The sequence below is a fragment of the Numida meleagris genome, chromosome 4 (genome assembly GCF_002078875.1).
Source record: "Numida meleagris isolate 19003 breed g44 Domestic line chromosome 4, NumMel1.0, whole genome shotgun sequence".
In the NCBI taxonomy this organism is placed as follows: Eukaryota; Metazoa; Chordata; class Aves; order Galliformes; family Numididae; genus Numida; species Numida meleagris.
In genome coordinates this window covers 82,289,592-82,307,265 of record NC_034412.1, presented here as the reverse complement: position 1 = coordinate 82,307,265, position 17,674 = coordinate 82,289,592, and the positions used below count along the sequence as shown (strand labels likewise).

Here is a 17,674-nt window from a genome sequence, read left to right as displayed (position 1 = left end):
AGCACAGATGCTGGGCGTGGAAAAGACTTGTGAGGTCACCTAAATCATTACCTTGTCAGCACAAGAAGTCTCCTGTTGTCAAGATTTTTTCAAGAGAAAGTCATATTCACTGTTAGCTTTCTCCCTCAGGTTAGGTCTGTAGTTATCCACAGAAATGGTTTTATTTCCACGAAATTTTTACGGATTTTTACAGACTTTTTTTATAAATTTTACACAATCTCTGCAAAGTAAAGGTTGACTTTTGATATATGTAAAGATGATTTTCTACTTTCACTTTGGAATAAGTATATTTTGGGGGAGATTTTTTTTCCTTTTCATAGAGGAACTTTATGTAAAAACACTTATAGTCATTGGTAGGTGGTATATTGTCTGCGGTAGACATCCATCAGTTGAATCCCCTGGTGTAAATGAGTGTAAATACAGTAAAGCCAGTGTATCTACTGCCTCCACTGGAGATTAGGTCCTTCATCTTTCTTCTGAATATGAGATGCTGTATGCTTCCATCCACCTGCAGCACTGGTATGTGTTGGAAACTGCCTGTTTGCTAAAAAGAGGCATTCATTTCTGGTTTTTTTTTTCTGTTTTGTTTTGTTTTTGTGAAGAGAGGCAGCTTTCAGCAGCTTTCAAGTTTCTAGCCTAGCAGAAGCTGTATTAGATGATAACTAAGGAAGAAATGTTCTGTTCTCATCCTTAGAAAACATCTTTTTCCCAATTGTTTTTGTTTCCTGTGTGTAAAAGGAAGATAATGGTAATCCTTTGTAAAGAGCTTTGAAATCTGTATTTGAAACATGTTGTCCAAAGAAATAGCCTGTGGGCTCTTATTACATTCAGATGTATTGTCCACCTGACTCAGCAGAAGGATGTGGCTTTATCAGGGAAGCCTCTTGGACTGGAGGACAAGGTTTCAGATCGGACCCTACTCACTCATCTTTCAGGAGTGAGAAAAACCCAACTCTTTCCTCCTTAAAGGAGGCATTACTGGAGATACTGAGCAGTGAGAGGGACAGTTTGGTGGTGCAAATAATAAATATTGTGATTGTTTTAAAAATAATTTTATTGACCATTAAGAGGTCTGCCAAAATCGGGGTTGGGGATTGCCAGAATCTGCTTTTCGATGAATGTAACCAATTGAAATTGGAAAAAAAACCTTGCATTTTCTCCCTACCAGTTGCCTAAATATGAACTGATCATATATTAAAGACAAAATGTGGTGAGTCTGAAATAACACATCATCAATTAAATCATGTAATTATATTGTGCTCTTGAAATAAATGTACCTACTTTTACTGTAATTGCGAAGAATATTCTGGCTCTTTTCACAAAAAAATCATCATTTTTCTTATCTCACTAGTGTTTCTAAGTGAGTAAAGCAGGGGGTCCTTACGGCTGAGAAAAATATAGACGTTATTCCATAAGCATTTTGAAAAAAAAAAAAAAAAGCAATTCTTTGCTCCATGAGTGTTTACAGTTTGATTTGATTATTTTTTCAGTGGGAAACTGATTTCACCTGTCTCTAAGTGGCACACATCTGAGACTCCATGCTCTTATGGTTTAGTTGGATCTCAGATAAGTTGATGAAAAGGATGAAGCACTGAGCATTTTCTTTGTGCCCTCTTTTCCCTCTCATAGTGGCTGACTGTGAATTACCATTTCAGAGAAGGTAATGTGCATTGAAACAGAACCATATAGCAGTCCTCAGGCTTCCTTCTTTCAGTGGTGAGATATTAGTGAGAGATTGATATTGAAATTGCTATTTGAGTCTTTCTGCTTTTAATATTCCTTCCCTGAGTCCTTCTGACCCTGAAGCGTTTGGCAGGAGGGGAAAGGATAGAGCCTAGCATCCCTGAAGTATGTTTAGGAATATAGCTCGGAGCTTGAAATATATTTTCCCTTATCACCATTTCTATTTTAACTGTGTTCCTTAAATGACTGGGGAATTAGTTAGAGCTGGAAAGGGCTCTCTTACATACACTGTAGCAGCAGGTGGTAAGGCATACCTAGGGAGATGGTGCGGTCTCTCAGTTTTTCTAGGTGTTCCATAGGTACTAGTGCTCCAGGAAAATGAAGTAACAGTGAAGTGTAGGAATGGTCTGAAGACCTAGTGAGATCCTGGTGAGAATGCTTTGATTCTTATCCCACTATTTTGGAAAAGGCCTAAAAAGATACTCTGAGTTATGTCCCGTTTTGAGAATAACCTTAAACCAGCAGAGTACTTTGTTTCTGAGGTCTAGACTCATGTTTTGGAAGAGTTCAGTGCTTGATTATGCGCTACAACTATTGGATTTAAAACCTGGAGGAAAACAGGAAATAACTGCTTGCTATAAATATCTGTGTCACTTTCTATGTACTGAAATGTATTGATAAAATGCAGCCCAAGCTATTTTTTAATTTATTCTTCATTTTTTTCTTATTTCTGTTGGTTCTGTGAATGGTATTCATTTTGTTTTCTTTTTTCTTGTGTCTACATTCAGTTAGCAGTTTTACATAAAGTGGTAATGCTGCCTACTGAACTTCATACCACAGTATTTCTCATTGGTGATTTGTCTGAGACCTATTTTTCAACCTGTAGATTATGTAGGATGTAAGAAAATGATGTGTACAATGTTTGTATTTAAATAAAACCCACAAGCGTGCGTTATGTATTCAACTGAGCAGAAACAAATAATTATCTGGAAATTTCCAGAGAAAGAAAGAGGCTAAATGTTATCTTATGCTGAACCTTCCTTGTCACGCATCCTTCCTTTTGGAAGGAATTTAGGGAGAAGTAAATTTATCTAGTTCTTATGCAAAAACAGTTTTTGCTTGAAGATATGAAATCTCAACATCTTTTGTATTTGTATAAAAAACTGTCAGGAAAATGCTAGAAAGAAACAGCAGTCTTTGGGACTGAAAAATTTTCTTACTGTCTCCTGTTGCTGGTTTGTTTCCTATGAAATTGCATGAAAAGAAAAATATACTTTGTATATACACAAAATTTTAATTTTCGTGACAGTTCACTCCCTCATAATAGAGGCCTTCTGTTGATATACTTTTTAAGAAACATTTGGAATTTTTAAAAATTTTGGAAGGCAAAATTGTCTAGATATATGTATATGTATTTCTATGTATATTTTAAATAAAGGGTTAGAGGAAAAAAGCATGATATTTCACCTAAGCCAAATTAATTTGTCACTCTGATCTCATGCACTCTTTTGTTGAAACAACCAATGTTTATTGAGTCAGACATTTTTACTGTCCTAAATTGTGCCCCATGGGGACCTTATTCAGCTAAGCTTATGCTCTCAGTGGACAGCCAGCAGTATTTATTATGAGGTTTGAACAGTGGGATAATCATTTACACTGCTTGGGAGATTCAGATGTAACCACTTTTAGGTTTTGTGATGGAAGTTACCACTCTTATGTAGTGTGTCAACAGGGAAACCAAAGCTCGCTCTTTCTTTGAGTCGAACAATTTTGTGATGGAATAACTTAGCTGGTTACAGAGAAATTGAAAAAAAAAATACATAAGCTACCATTGATTTTACTGGACTTCACCTCAAACTTAGTGTTTCAAATTTGGACTAACTTTATGGATGTATGTATTTGTGCAAACATACAAAACATCACAAAATATTTCTCATCTCTTTAGTTCTGCCAATAGGATTTATAACACATTTCATGCAAGAATGAAATGTCACAGAATAGCTGCAGGACTGAGGAGACTTCTCCTCACTGGAGAATGGAAATATTTGTAGAACCTCCCAATTCTCACCCATGATGATGGATATAACAAGGCAGTAGTCAGCAGAGATGTTCTTTGGTATTAGGTGTAATACAGATTGTGTCAATTGAATAATTGACCAGGTGCCTCTAGCAACCGGGTGTATGTTAGGGAAACTGTCATGTCAATAACATCTGGCTTACACTCAGAAAAGTTGAGAAACTACTGGGGTAACTGAAAAAATGTGTTGAGGATAAAATTAATATGTTACATGTCTAGGAAATACCTTTAATTTTTCAGGTTCAATTTTAAATTCCCCAGGAGATGAATAGACGAGCATATACTAATATCTGGACAGAGCTATGGGTATTAAGCTGCTAGTCCCAAAATAAAGTGAGTTCAGGTGTAATATGTGGCTTTAAGAAACAAAATAGAGAAGATAAACTGAGCTGTGATCTGGAAGTTTCAGCTATATCTTCTGAAAAGCAGATCCTCTTCTATTTTTTCAGTTCTGAAAACAGCTGCTTTTGACGAAGTGATTTGTATTAGTAGGATTAGTAATTTATGAATGTTATTTTAAAATTCTTGTGTAAACACTTTAGAAAACTTTTACCTAACATCTAAAGAGTTTTCTTCCTTTGGTTTCAGCAAGTTCTTTTGATTCAGATTCATAGTTTCTTTTCAAAATTTTAAAAACTATTACCAAAAAATATATTGTATTGATTTGAACATGAGGCTATGATAAGTTTGTTTAGAAATGTGCATTTTAAATTATTACTCTTAACAGCTGCAGTCACACTAGCGTACTGATCCCTATCAAATAGGAAGCTTTGTCCAGCACTCCAAGTATTATGAACCTCTCTGAAGTGATTCATAAAAAACTTGTCTGTCTCTCCTTAAAAATAAGTGTTATTGTTTTTGGAAAGACTCCTGCAATTCTTACTCTGGTGAGACAGGCCTGGACAGAGCATTGTACAAGCAAGTTCTTTATGGTTGGCTGTTGACTTATTAACTCATTGCAAAGGATATTTTATGTTCCTTCTTACTACAGCAGCATTTTTGTTACACTTCATTCTGTCTTTAGCTTAACACCTGATGACATCTGGCAATAAAACAATTAGGAAGATGCTACTGCTGACTTAAATTATAAGTACTCTATTAAGTGCAAAAAAAACCTTATGCTCACTGTTCAGCTGTGCTACTGCATTGTATACTCAAAGCCAGGAAATGTCAAAAGTGGCCTTTACTCTGCCCCCTGGTGTATATGCATTACAATACATTTTTAAATTATTCCATTTCCACATTTTCTGTTTAACCAAGTGCAAAAACATACTATAGCTAGGAATTTTAGCTGCAAACATTAAAGTTATAATATATTTTTTTTATGCTTCTACTCTACAAATTAAATGGTCATAAAATTTTGGAGCATGCTGTCTAAATAATATGTTACAAACACTTTCATGGAAAACAGCCATAATGAAACTGAATATTCATAGCAAATAACGCATATGTGAAAATATATCTTTTCAGAGTAAATGTTCCTTCTGTAATTTATATTTTTGACAACTTCTGTTTAATTTTTGACAAACGCATTAAGGAACAGGACAAAAATCTTTATTTCTAATTTGAATCAGCGGTCTAGAAATGTCTCTGTGTGAAAATGTAACAAAAGGTGGATTTTGCGAGTATTATCACTACTGTGTTATTGCTATAATTACTGCATCTCCTAATCTCTAAGTTATTTACATTTTTGTTTTCAGAATGTGTATTTAGAAAAAACAGGATTTCTACTCTCTGTTTTTGTCAGATGGAGGACTAAAGCACGAAGAGATGAGTTCCTAAGTTGTTTTAGTATTCATACTGCCCTCTGGACAGCTGTCACAGGCATGGCCTGAGGTCAGGGCAACGTTTACAGGTTGAAGTCGAAAACTAGACAAGGTGGACACTGCTAGTGGAGAAAGAAGCCTGAAGTTAATTGAGATCAGCCTGGTTCAAAGAGTCTTGCCCAAAGTCATGTTGTGAACCTACAGTTGATCAGAATGCAAATCAAGGACTGTCTAATCTAGACTGTTACTTTTAGCAGTGGGAAACTCTCTAGCATGGGCTATAAAACTGAAACATAGGAAACACTAAAAGCTAAAGAAACACCCTCATCTCCTGTGGCTTCCTAGAAGTTCCATTAACTGGAATCTGTTCAGTTGTTATACCCTTTTCAGCTAAATAAAATATGATTTAGTGAATCCCAAGTGCATTACCAGTAACGCTAGACAGCATGCTTGACTGCAAGTTATAGCGCATTGTCCAAGCCTGAGAGATTACTGAGAAGATTGGAGTACATAAATCTTGCCCAGAGATGCTCAGCAGCTACTAAACTTTTGCTTAGTTCTTTAAAGATGAGATCTCATTTCAGGGGCTACAATAGAATTTCAAAGCTGAATTTCTTGTTAACTGTCCTGTAAATGAAGGCTCCTTTGTTATGGGTAGTAGAAACTACAATAAATGATTCAAACAAAAGAATGTTTAGGTAAAGCTTGAAAAAGCTGCACAAAACTGTGAATAAGGTAACTGCAGAATTTTGCCTTCCAGAATTCCTCTTTTTCATGAAGGTCAGATAAATAGTATTTAGATGGTTAAATGGTTTAATGAGCAGGACAAACTTGTTAAAGTAATGCGTATCGCGGAATAAATGCATCAGAATTGAGTGAATCAAAGAAAGATTCTGTTGTGCTATAATATTTTTAAAGTACATTTTTTAATCTGCTGCCACAAACTGATTACACTTGAGCTCTGAATGTTGTGTCTATTCAGGCAAGTGGTTTTTTTTTTTTTTTTTTTTGTGAATGAGAGTAAGATTTCTGAGTTTGGTGAAAATTAATTAAAATATGCTGAAAGCATGAATGCAATCCCTGAATTTTCTGTTTATTTTCACTTCTGTCATTCACGTTAATTGCAACAGAATGCCTCTTTCTAATCTTAATGCAGCTTGTACAATGTTTTTGAATAATGACCAGGTGAAGTATGAAAAAAACCCTAATTTTGCCTGTGAAATAAAATTACACTTTAAAGTGCAAGCTATTATTCTCAACATCTACTTGTTCTAATTACAGAATGCTTCTGTGAAGTTCATTTCCACCTAAGAAAATCCCCTGCTCAAAGTACAGTACTTTTACATATAGACAAAGTTCCACCTACTCCACTTCCTGGAGAGTACCAAAAGCCCTCTCCAAGTGAAATTACATGCTCACATCCTTTCCTAAGTTTCTGCTCATGCGCGTGTTAATAGTATGTATACAACAATTGACTCTACCTTAATAACATATTTACCTTTAAAAAATGTTTTCTTAGTGGATTTGGTAATGGAATTGCTGAGCCAGTGCTAAAGGTAGCAAAATAATTTAATTAACGAAAAAAGACCTTTAGCATTAATTGCTGACAACTGAATGAAAGACGGAAAACTAACTTTTTTTACCTTTTTTCCTAGTGCCGCAGGTTACCATCTGTTTATGACAACACAAATCCAATATGTCATAAACATGTTCTGGCCTTTACAGTTTTCCCAGCCTGAGGTAAGAAAGCAAGTTATTTAATCTCTTGTCTGGATCAGACTCATTAGGACTGCAGCATGTCTTCCTCATTCACAAATGGCAAGCAGAGACCTGATGTCTTGTTTCTCAAGGGCTTTTAATTGTGTTACATGCTGTTTTCTCAAAATAATCTCTTCCTTGATTATCCGTGCATTGTCAGGATCCCTTCCTCTTAAATACATATGTCTTTACTTTCCCTGGTGTATGTGTATTGTGGAAAAAAAAAATACTTTTGAGGGCTATTTATCTTCTGATTATATTAAGTCAAATGTTTTAGTATATTTTTTTGAGAGATTTCCTTATTGAGTGGCCCACTCTCAGTTTCCTTAAAATCAGTGAAGATGTATTTTATGGCAGGTTGCAGTCTTCATCTTGGGATAATTTAAACAAGTGAGCCAGCTGATGCTCAGATCTCCAAGTAACAAAAAATTGTATCCTTCTTTCTGAAGAAGTGCTGTGAATCTTGGTCTTTGTTATAACTTGGTCAAAGACAGCAGTAGGCATTGAATAATACACCAGGAAAAAAGTATCTTAAGAAACCAAACATTACCTGCCTTTACAATTTGAGTTAATGTCACTGATTTAATCATAGCAGAGATATTGATGTGCCCTTCCTGCCAATTCATTATCTCTGAACAATTAGCAACATACACATGTCTAAACTGAACTTACTAATTGGAACCTTACTGAACTCACTGGAAAGTTGAAACACACGCATGCATGTTTATGTACACATAACCATTTAACTGACTACACATGTGCAAATGCCACAGAGAAACCAGTTTGGTTTCCCAAATTTCTGCCAAGCATTAGCCAAATTTGTGGTTTGTTTTGTAGGCATACATCATGGTCTAAAGTATTAATCGGTGTGAGTAAAGGTACCAGAAGGAGGCCCTAAGTAATTATGTAGATGTATTATGATTAATAAATAATAACAACAATTATTGAAGAATGGTTTAACCAATAAGGTCTTTAATAAATGTTTAATAGTTTAAAATCCATGATAAACAAAACCAGATGGCAATATAGCATATTGCCAAGTCCTTGTTGTGCTGAACTGGGTATACGGCATTATTAGAGGTAAGAGTCCAAACAAAATGTTTTGAATGGATTAACCATAAGAAAAAGTAGTTGGACCATATTTATTTTGTGACTTTGCATAACTATATAGTGATCATATACCCACAGTGTAGAAGCATCTTTTTTTTTGGTCACAAATTAGTTTATTGGAATTATCCATATGTTTGAGACAGATCACTTGAGCTTATTTCTTTTAATTGCTAGTTTCAGGATAAAAATCAGTGCCAGAATGGAAATGAATATGATCTATATCTAAATGAATCCTTTAAAAACACACCAATTTTTTCTTTTTTAGATGAAGACCGTACCTATCCTACTGCTCTGTGGTTTTCTACAAAAGATAAATATCTAGTTTATTGTTTGGTGGTACTGTGGTTAATTTGTCTCTGTGTAGAAGACTGGCCTAGGTTCCATGTTTTCAGTGCATTACATTTAATGGGAGCTGTGACATTTTAAAATGAAGTACAGAGGCTTAATACTGGAATCAACTTCTTGATGTCCTGGTCCATCTTACTTATACCTGTGATCTGAAAATGACTGAAGTTTATAGGTGTCTTTCCATTGACCAAGTAGCTTTGACAATACCTTTCTACCTAGAGTAGTCCTGTGATCATGACATGGCTGCTTTTTGACAGCTGAAGAGCTGCTCTGTATTGAGGTTGTCAACATTCTCTTTGGATTAACATTAATTAACTTAAGGCTGGTTTTGTTGGGCTCGCTCCAGGTCTTACTGACAGTATTTTATGTTGACTGTGTTTGTTAGGTTCTCTCTATTGTTCCTTTTAAGTGTACGGTAAGTATTTAGTCTGCAGGAGTGATGTCCAACCTTTATGACAGAGGAATAATGACTGTTGATTTAGTATGTTAAAATGTACCCTGTTTGTCCCATGTAACATATCAAAATACAATCAGAGGAAAGAAAGGAGCTCTTTCTCATCAGATAGAAATTGATTTGAATCATTTATTTGAGGAATATAAAATACAATCATTGACAAAGGATCAGTAGTCTAGAGGCTAGGGCCCTAGGTCCAGTTTTTAGTTCAGATACAGGTTTACCTGAGTTGATTTTTGTCTTAGCACACAGGAAAAATGTGCTTTTGTAATTTGAATCTGATCTAAGTCAAGATCTGAATAAAAACAAGACAGCTTGTAATTATTATAGAAGTTAGAAAATCTGTAGGCTGGTCTTTTTTCCTGATAGCAGCTCGCCGTATAATGAAGCTTTTGTGATATATAATTCCAAAGTCTCTTTACAGCAAATAAGAGGAACACAGCGCTTCAGTTCTGCTGTGTTAAACTTAGCAAAAGTAAGGAACTTGATGTGGCTCCAGCAAAAGCACAGTAGCTCCTCCTGAAGGATGCAGCTGTTTCCATTTCAACAGCGGCACCCTTGCTACGCAGGGAGGATTTTAAACAAGGAAGAAGGGAATAACACCTTCCTTTTCTCCTCATGTCCCAACCAATTCTCTTGCTTGCACTCATTTTAGCAATTAGATGTAGCTGCCCTTGGGAGTTCTTACAGAGCTCATTCTCATCATCACAAGGGAATCACAGAATCACAGAATTTTAGAGACTGGAAGGGTCCCCCAAAGATCATCAAGTCCAACCCCCATGCCAAAGCAGGCTCCCTAGACCAGGTTGCACCGGTAGGTGTCCAGGCGTGACATGAATGTCTCGAGAGAAGGAGACTCCACAACCGCTCTGCTCAGAAAACCAGAATTTTGCATAAAAACAGTGACAGACTGTTTTTTCTCATATCTTCTCTCAAGTTAGCTTGCTTATGTTGGCAGTCTCGGAAAAAATTCTGTCCTTCTGCCCACGGTAAAGACCAGACGTATTCTTTTCATCTGTTTGGTTTTTCAGCTAAAGCTGTACTAGCAAGCTTTGAATGTAGCTGCCAGCTGTGTCAGGGCATTGGAGTTGGATCATTTAACCCACAGCCATGTTCAAATCTTCTCTGCCATGCTTTTGGTCTGTGCTAATTAGCGTCTTTATAAACTACTGCTGGGGTTACTTTAGGAGTGAGTGCTGCCAGAGGACCATTCCTAAAAGTTTTTGTGGGAACCCTGTTTAAAAATATGGGCACAAACACTTCTAGTCTATATAGCTGCAGCGCTGATTGAACATGTGTTCAATTTCCTAACACAGGTTAACATGGTATATCAGTTACCTTGGTGCCTTGGTTCTCCTTTTGTAAATGAAGATAATGAACATATAACACTTCAGGAGTGTAACAGAAAATATATTAATATGGTGAAACGCTTATGTATAGAGATGTCCGTAGTTATTTAAATTTCCAAATTAGAGACCATAACTGGATTTATGCAACTAAACAGTGTAGAGGAGCATTAACGCAGAACCCAACATCGTTGTAGATTAAGATAAAAAAGTATTTTTAGTGACCATAAAGATTATAAAAACAGGTCTGATATAAAGTCATTATTTATATGATTTAAAATTTGCTGGTGGACACCATTATCACAAGTCTTTATTAAGACATTTTGCTCAGTACATTTCAAATGAGATTAGGATTTATATAAATAAATGAACAGGAACTAGGCTACCTTGGTTAAAAAAAAAAAAAAAGTGGTTGGGCTTCCAGCCTTATAGTTAATAAACAAGTCTATAAATAGTCCTTAAGGGCTTCTTACACCTCGTGCTCCAGAAGGTTTTCAGTTGGGAAGAGGAGGAAGTGACTTGGAAAGAGATATGAACTCTATATTCTAAAAACATCCAAGATTTTCTTTTGAATCATAATTCTTCAACAGTATCAAAGGGATAAAAAGACAATTTTGTAATGTCTGGTGGGGAAAATTGTGGAAGGCAAGAAAATAATATAATTTAATTTAATTTAGTTTGATTTGCAAATACAAATGTGGGTGAGAGGTGAAGAATGAAGCGAGAAGAGGGTGATCTCCAAAAGCAAATCCAGAAAGAGGCTTTTTCTTTTTGGCCCACATAGCACATATCCTCTGAGATTTCAGTTCCTTTGAAAATAACTTAATGGAACATGGAATGCTGAGATGAAGAACTGTTTACTAATGATAAGTGCTATATTCTAAAATTAAGAACTAACTTAAATATAAAACTCCTTTCTTTACTAGCTAGAAAAATAATTTTTTGTGCTGTATATTTTCCAAGTGAATAAAAATGATGAGGATCTTGAGGAAATTCTTTCAAAGCAGAATATATACCTCTTCATTTTCAGTGATGCATTTTTCTTTTTATCGACTTCCAATTTAAAGAAGAAGTGTTAAAATTAAAAATCTCAATTAACTGAAACTGGAAGGCAATGCTTTTTTTTTTTTTTAATGTGAATTTTGGCTATGATGCTTGACTAATAGAAGATGAGAATATGAACAGATGGAACATGTCGTAAAATACATCTTCCCCTCTTTCTCATTGATTTCACTTCTTTTCATGTAATTTTCCAACCTTTTCTTACTGTAAATTGTCTTTTCTTATTGTAAATCTCATTTTTTCACATCTTTTCTTCTTTCTCCTTCTTTTCAGTATATTGCCTCCTCTTATTTTATCTGTTGTGATCCATTTTTATTCTCTCTGATCCACATAACCCCTACTTATCTTGCTCCCATTATAAATTTCTTTTTTCCTTTCAAATTCTTACCAAAACTTTTTTTTGACACCTAGTTACACCTTACTTGGAGAGATAGTACTAATGTGTAGTAAGATCAACTGAACCTTAGAGACTGAGGTTTCTCTGAGTAATTCCAGACAAACTTGACTCAGTGAGATTCTTACGGATTAAGGGAAAAGGCAGTATCTCAAGTCTACTGAAAAGATTTCTACTTGTGGAGCATATGGCAGATGTAAGTGAGATTTCTCAATTCCATTTATGAGACCCTGAGTGGAAATATGGGGAGCCTTTTCTCACGCTACTTAAAGAAGCACTAAAGTCTTCACCAGTGATGCAGAAGAGTAGTAAAAATGCTGTCAAATACACATTATTTCACTTCTGTAAAACATTAATCATACCAGCTTCTAAGAGATGATGAAATTACAGTTCTAAGAGATGGAATTACAGAACAAATATTAATGTTATAATTAAGATTATAATGGATTATAAATGTGTTCAGAGAAGTGCTCTAGAAATTTAATATTCACTATAGCAGCTAAATTTAAACTGTCGGTACTCATATGATATTTTTTTACTGGCTATGCTGGAAAATGTTGCCCATCAATATATATACTTGAAATTGTACTTACACCAGCTTCTCAGAAACAGAAGCTTTTGTTTATTTGCACAGGTAGGTGCCTTCAATGTGTTGCCAATACTTTGTGTTACATTGTGATGTTGTAGAAGCCTTGTCTTTTTCCAAAAGGAGTTTCCTGCCATTCCATGACCTTGTTTCAAGTCCAGTAGTCTTACTTTTCCCAATACAGAGTTTTTTGTAATGTTGACTAATGGGTGATGCTTTCTGATAGGAACTGAGAAATCTTTAAGAATGGAAAGTGTTTTAGAAACCAGAAATGCCTCCCTCCATGTGTACAGTTTCAAAATATTTAGAATTGGAAATAAATGCCAAAAAAACATTATTACATGATTAAATATATGTTTCCATATTGTGACATTAGAACATGTAAAAATAAATCTTACACTTTCATTGCCAAATTTCTCCCTGTTAAGAATAAGCACACTACCCTCGTCTTGAAAGAATGATGTCTCAAGGCTAGACTGTTATTAAGTAAAAAGATCCGTAAGTAGGTGTTCATTTAATAAGCAGTTATGCTAACAGCGTTTCATGTCAACAACAAATATTTCTTAAGTTTTGTATGAAGTGTATAAAGGTGTGCAAAATCCTGTATGGAAAATACCATAAATACAATCTCTGCCCCAAATAGTTGATTTTTATGGGCATGACACTGTATGCTTAAAGCTGACAAAATGATAGAGAATATGAAGTGGAAAATTATAAGGTTTTTTTTCCTTTTGTATTTCTTAAGTAGCTTTTAATATAACTGGGGTAATTGCAGAAGAGATGCAAAAAGGCTAGTGGAGCAGAAGCAGATGCCATGGTGAGCAAAGCTACCAGGCCTGTTTGTCAGCAGTTGTAACATTCTGGAGCTCCAGAGGTGTCTGTCCTGCTATCCTAAGCCTAGGCTGGGGCATATTATATTCTTTAACACATCCCCCTGAAACTGAAGTCACTCATTTTCTGCACTACATCCTTCTGCTAGTTTCTGTTGGCCAGCAGAGTGAGAGAGGCTTGAAGTGAAATTGAATAAACTCCCCCAGCTGTAATTGGCAGCATGGAAACAAAGCTGAATGTCCATGGAGCTACTCAAAACTATTGCTGTGCTTCAGTGTCTTTTCTCTACCATACTGCTCTCATACCAGTTCTGTTTTCAAGGTCATTATGAAATTTTTACAGCTGCCACTCAAAGAAATAACACAGAAACTATCTGTGGTGATGGTGTCCACAGTAACATTTTCAGTTGTTTAAAAGAGTGAAAATAACCAGAAAGTTCAATTGGTCAGCAGCCTATTTATCTTGTGACTCAGGCATCATCTGAAGATAATGTTTCCTGGAATTGATGCATATCTATATATGGGCTGAATCCAAGACAGAATTTGTGTTTTCTGTAAGAGGGCAAACAGCTAAGCAGTACACGTGTCTGATCAGCTATCGTTCACACCAAAGTAAGCATTGGAAATTTTTCAAGAGGTAAATTCTGAAATGTAAAGTATTTTAAAGAATAAAATAAGTTGGTTTTGTCTTAAATTTTGTGAATTACATAGCTTATATGCCATTCCTTGCCATTCATGAAATCTCATTTATTAAGGATTTGGCTTTACACAGTGGAGGGTTTCCACTTTTGTTGTATTTAGTCACATGTAGATTTGAATATCATTAATAAATCTCTATATTTGTCCCCAAAGCTTGTTCAAGACTGCACTGAAGCAAGTTATTCTAGAGCAAAATGATGAAGAAATGCCCATGCAATGTATGCTATCATGGCACTATTTTATAATCCCTTTATGCTGTTGTGAATGACTTAATGGAGGGCAAAGAAAGAGGGCATCATTAATGAAATGGAAAATAGGTTTCCCCACCTGTAAAATGGGGATAATCATTCTCACTTTTCCTGAAAAATATTAATAGCTGTTAGAAAAGCGCACTCTGGTTTTATAATTATTACTGTTAGAAGACATGCAAAATGAAAAGATTTATAGTATGCTTTTAAATGGATATCTGGATGATGGAACAAATACATTTTAAGGCTGTCTGAGTACAGTTTGAACACTAATTAATTGGATTAGAATCTGATTTAATTAAATTCTCTTTGTATGAAAGTAAAAATTCTGTTGGATGAAGAATGCTCTATTCCTTTAATTATTTTTGTGACTTTTATTTACTGGATAAGCAAAAATGAAGAAAGGAATAATGAATTCAAAGAGTGAATGCTTGTGGGAGGAATACATAAAGGTTAAATTAAATTGGTCTCTGGATGAATTCAGACTTTAAAAAGAAGGTCATCTATGTCTGCTATCTAGATAGCACCTGAGCTGTGACTTTAAGTGCATGTACCCATGCAGAGACTAGAGTGGACTCCTTAGTTTAGATTAGTCTACATTTCTCTAATGTATTTTCTTGTCCTGTGCTTCAGCACAGCCACCATTGAGGCTACTTTAGCCTTGGAAGCTGCATAACTGTGATATCATGATAGTATGCTCAAATTAGTAACCTTGGGAGAGGCAGTAGGTCCACGATGGTTCTGGTGTGGCTCCAGGGCTGCTGACCTCCTCTAGACCTGTTGAGAGCAGGCACTTTGAGGAAGGTGGTGGGTTACTTCTGAGTGAGGCATCCCAACACCCCTGGAGCTGAGCAAGATCTGTATCTTCAACATCCCGAGACCTTATGGTCATGATATCTACTTATTCATTTTTACATGAAAGGTCAAGTATTTTTCTAACTTAAAAGTATGTCTTATGTGGACGAGTATGTACTTACATGTGTATACAGATGTATACATACATACACACCCTTATAAGCATAAGAAGCTCTTCACTGCTTTCTTAATTGCTTTGGGATTTTGAATAACAATTTTTTACCTTCATTTTGTACTTTTCTCACGCAGCACAAAATGTGAGCTTGCTAAGCATCTGATTTAAAGAATAAAAAGGGCAGCTGGGAGTGTTATTTTTACCATAGAAGGCCACTGACTTGCAGTATTCTAGTCATAAATTGTGTTTTGAAATTGTAAAGGCTTTAGTGTGGGATTACAGAGATTGAAGCAAAAATGAAGATGCAAAAATACATTGATTTTCTTTGTTTAGGTAACTTCCTATTGTGTTTGAATTATATTGTAGTTTTCAAATCTAAATTACATTTGTCAATACTATAATGTATTAATTCACATCAGAATTACACGTGTAATTGTATTTACTGGCTTTGTAGCAAATTGCATTTGGAGTGAGCTAGTGATTAAAATATAGTTCCTAAAAAGTACTTTTCATTAAGCTTAGTAAATATTCTAGATATGTGTTGACTTCAGATGCTTAACTAGTCACTTGTATCACAGGAGAAATAACTTTTATTTGAAACCACTTATAGAATACTGAGCTTTTGGCATACAAACTCTTTACCACAATGCACTTCCCGAAGAGGCACTCATTCTAGTATCTTTTTTAAACAGTATTTTGAAAAATATTATCTAACTCTAAGGAAAAATCTTATTTAAAAATAGAATACTCTGAACATGATCATTTGTCCTACAACACCCTTTCAAAGTATGTTCTTGTTGATAGAAAACCAAGTGTTATTGAGTTTACTATCCCATGGACATACTGAATTTGCTGGAAACTCTGGAATTAGAAACTCTTCTGCAATAGAAGAAAGAGGCACAGGGTGACAGAAACCTTTCAAAGGGAAGAATATGATGCTTAGCCAACCCTACTAACATAGGCACAGCTTTATTTCACAGCAAAAGTGCTGTGCTCCTAAGAGCTAGTAAGTTCAGAAAGGAGGTAATTTTGCTCAATTTATGTACCTGTAGCTCAAATACACAGTAGATCTTGGGTATGTTTAATTAAGCTCTTGCATACAGTGTCTTTCATGGGGTTGCTTTCTGTGAATGTGATTCAATTCTGATTCCAAAGTAATGAAACTGTACTTACTGAGTCAGTGGATGAGAGCTAATACATTCTGCTTATGAGGAACAAAGTCTTTACATCATAGAGATTATGAGGTAAAGAGCATTATTGCAATGTATGGGCTGATGCTGACGGCAAAATTTTGGTCCCTCTGAAGCTGTTTTAACTCCAGTGAAAGTAGTGTTTGGCCCTGCTGCAAGTCATTGTAATTAAGCCTCTAATCTTCTAAAGAAGGATATTAAAGACAAAGGAGTTTATGTAAAGTTTTTTTTTGTTTGTTTTGTTTTGTTTTTTTTTTTTGTTTTTTGTTACTGCAGTTTTCTGCTATGAGGTTTCTGCAATTTAATTTAAGCATGAACTACTTCAACCCTTGCTCAAATAGCAGCTTGACTGCAGTTTAGCTCTAGGATCCCTGCAGACAAGGCTCCCAGGAGAAAAGGCCTGCATGAAATATCTTGAGAAAAGATTAAAAGCTTCAGTAATGTTCCATTAAACCTTGCTGCTTTTAAAATAAATGGACAGTTCATTGCTATAAGACATTTTACGTGTAGACATTCATTTGGTGTCTCATGTTTTTAAATGATTTTGCCCACATCTTGCAGTCAAACCTAAAGATATTACAAGAAAGAGGGATTAAGGAGTAATACATATAATGACTGTAAGATCAGTAGTGATAAGTAGAATGAGTAAAGCTCAAATTTTAATTTCTCATTAAGGTTGGTGTGGTTTTTGGATGTTGTTGTAGCTTTGTAGTATCAATTCATTAAAATGATTAGATGTGACATTGAAACTAAAGACATTCCACCTATGTCTTTTTGAGATGGTCAGATTAAAGTGTGTGGGTTTTTTAATAAGCACAAATGGATACATGCGAAGTATTTTAATGGAAACCTGAAACCACACACTGTATTCCTGCTTGCATGTTTTATAAATAAAGCATTAAAACTTTCAATATATTTAAAACTCTCAGATCTTTCAGTCTAATCTGATTCCTCTCTTAAGTGAATTTAGATGAATGAACAGTTCTAACCTCAGAACTAAATCTACTGCAGTAACTCTCAATTTCACTGATATTTGTGTTAATTATTAGTGTTGTGGTAGCAAGCGCAGACCCTGCTAAGTACTTAGTGTATCGTTGTTTCAGGCAGTATAAGAAGGGATGCAGATGCTATTTCATAACAAATAGAGATATAT

The 17,674-nt window shown here is 35.2% G+C and overlaps 1 long non-coding RNA gene across 2 annotated transcripts in view; it reads left to right on the top strand.

Annotated features, from left to right (window-relative positions):
• LOC110398471 overlaps positions 1-17,674 on the top strand; it is a 69,918-nt gene that overhangs the window by 35,534 nt on the left and 16,710 nt on the right. Inside the window, exons 2-3 of one of the 2 annotated variants that reach the window (XR_002438401.1) lie at positions 7,182-7,266; positions 8,660-9,496. This is a non-coding gene — a long non-coding RNA (uncharacterized LOC110398471). Of the gene's footprint in view, positions 1-7,181; positions 7,267-8,659; positions 9,497-17,674 lie in introns of those variants that run through there. The other variant, XR_002438402.1, reaches the window with a different exon arrangement.